This window comes from Bombina bombina, chromosome 9, assembly GCF_027579735.1.
Source record: "Bombina bombina isolate aBomBom1 chromosome 9, aBomBom1.pri, whole genome shotgun sequence".
NCBI lineage: Eukaryota > Metazoa > Chordata > Amphibia > Anura > Bombinatoridae > Bombina > Bombina bombina.
In genome coordinates, this window is record NC_069507.1 from 34,585,636 (window position 1) to 34,588,216 (window position 2,581).

Genomic DNA, 2,581 nt, shown 5'->3' on the forward strand with positions numbered 1-2,581 from the left:
CTAGACGACGAATGACGGTTCCTTTAAGGGACGTCATCCAAGATGGCGTCCCTCGAATTCCGATTGGCTGATAGGATTCTATCAGCCAATCGGAATTAAGGTAGGAATTTTCTGATTGGCTGATGGAATCAGCCAATCAGAATCAAGTTCAATCCGATTGGCTGATCCAATCAGCCAATCAGATTGAGCTCGCATTCTATTGGCTGTTCCGATCAGCCAATAGAATGCGAGCTCAATCTGATTGGCTGATTGGATCAGCCAATCGGATTGAACTATATTCTGATTGGCTGATTCCATCAGCCAATCAGAAAATTCCTACCTTAATTCCGATTGGCTGATAGAATCCTATCAGCCAATCGGAATTCGAGGGACGCCATCTTGGATGACGTCATTTAAAGGAACCGTCATTCGTCGTCTAGTCGTCGGAAGAAGAGGATGGATCCGCGCTGGACGTCTTCAAGATGGAGCCGGTCGTCATCGGATGGAAGAAGATAGAAGATGCCGCTTGGAGAAGATGTTTGCCGGTCCGGATGTCCTCTTCTTGCCGGATAGGAGGAAGACTTTGGACCCTCTTCTGGACTTCTTCAGTGGATGTCTAGCCCCCGCTTGGGGTGGATGAAGATCTTGGAGCCAGGACGGATCGGTGAACCTGGCATGGTGAAGACAAGGTAGGAAGATCATCAGGGGGGTAGTGTTAGGTTTATTTAAGGGGGGTTTGGGTTAGATTAGGGGTATGTGGGTGGTGGGTTGTAATGTTGGGGGGGGGGTATTGTATGTTTTTTTTTACAGGCAAAAGAGCTGAAATTCTTGGGGCATGCCCCGCAAAGGGCCCTGTTCAGGGCTGGTAAGGTAAAAGAGCTTGTAATATTTGTATTTTAGAATAGGGTAGGGAATTTTTTATTTTGGGGGGCTTTGTTATTTTATTAGGGGGCTTAGAGTAGGTGTAATTAGTTTAAAATTGTTGTAATATTTTTCTTATGTTTGTAAATATTTTATTATTTTCTGTAACTTAGTTCTTTTTTATTTTTTGTACTTTAGATAGTTTATTTAATTTTATTTATTTGTAGCAATTGTGTTTAATTAATTTATTGATAGTGTAGTGTTAGGTTAATTGTAGGTAATTGTAGGTAGTTTATTTAATTATTTTATTGATAGGGTAGTGTTAGGTTTAATTATATCTTAGGTTAGGATTTATTTTACAGGTAAATTTGTAATTATTTTAACTAGGTAACTATTAAATAGTTCTTAACTATTTAATAGCTATTGTACCTGGTTAAAATAATTACAAAGTTGCCTGTAAAATAAATATTAATCCTAAAATAGCTATAATATAATTATAATTTATATTGTAGCTATATTAGGATTTATTTTACAGGTAAGTATTTAGCTTTAAATAGGAATTATTTATTTAATAAGAGTTAATTTATTTCGTTAGATAAAAATTATATTTAACTTAGGGGGGTGTTAGTGTTAGGGTTAGACTTAGCTTTAGGGGTTAATACATTTATTAGAATAGCGGTGAGCTCCGGTCGGCAGATTAGGGGTTAATAATTGAAGTTAGGTGTCGGCGATGTTAGGGAGGGCAGATTAGGGGTTAATACTATTTATGATAGGGTTAGTGAGGCGGATTAGGGGTTAATAACTTTATTATAGTAGCGCTCAGGTCCGCTCGGCAGATTAGGGGTTAATAAGTGTAGGCAGGTGTCGGCGACGTTGTGGGGGGCAGATTAGGGGTTAATAAATATAACATAGGGGTCGGCGATGTTAGGGGTAGCAGATTAGGGGTACATAGGGATAACGTAGGTGGCGGCGATTTGCGGTCGGAAGATTAGGGGTTAATTATTTTAAGTAGCTTGCGGCGACGTTGTGGGGGGCAAGTTAGGGGTTAATAGATATAATACAGGGGTCGGCGGTGTTAGGGGCAGCAGATTAGGGGTACATAAGTATAACGTAGGTGGCGGTCGGCAGATTAGGGGTTAAAAATTTTAATCGAGTGGCGGCGATGTGGGGGGACCTCGGTTTAGGGGTACATAGGTAGTTTATGGGTGTTAGTGTACTTTAGGGTACAGTAGTTAAGAGCTTTAGAAACCGGCGTTAGCCAGAAAGCTCTTAACTCCTGCTATTTTCAGGCGGCTGGAATCTTGTCGTTAGAGCTCTAACGCTCACTGCAGAAACGACTCTAAATACCAGCGTTAGAAAGATCCCATTGAAAAGATAGGCTACGCAAATGGCGTAGGGGGATCTGCGGTATGGAAAAGTCGCGGCTGAAAAGTGAGCGTTAGACCCTTTCCTGACTGACTCCAAATACCAGCGGGCGCCCAAAACCAGCGTTAGGAGCCTCTAACGCTGGTTTTGACGGCTACCGCCGAACTCTAAATCTAGGCCTATGTTAATTGTGGTTGTTTGAAATTTGTGTCAGCAGCTAATGTTTCGTTTTGTGTAAGGCAAGAACGATTGGTTTTCATTGTTTGTTATGTTTTTCTCTTTTGTGGACAGCATATTGAATTGTGAAGTGTATTTCATTTTGCTTGCTATTGAGAATTGTCTCTGCATGAGTGGAGTGCATGATTTATCGTTTAGT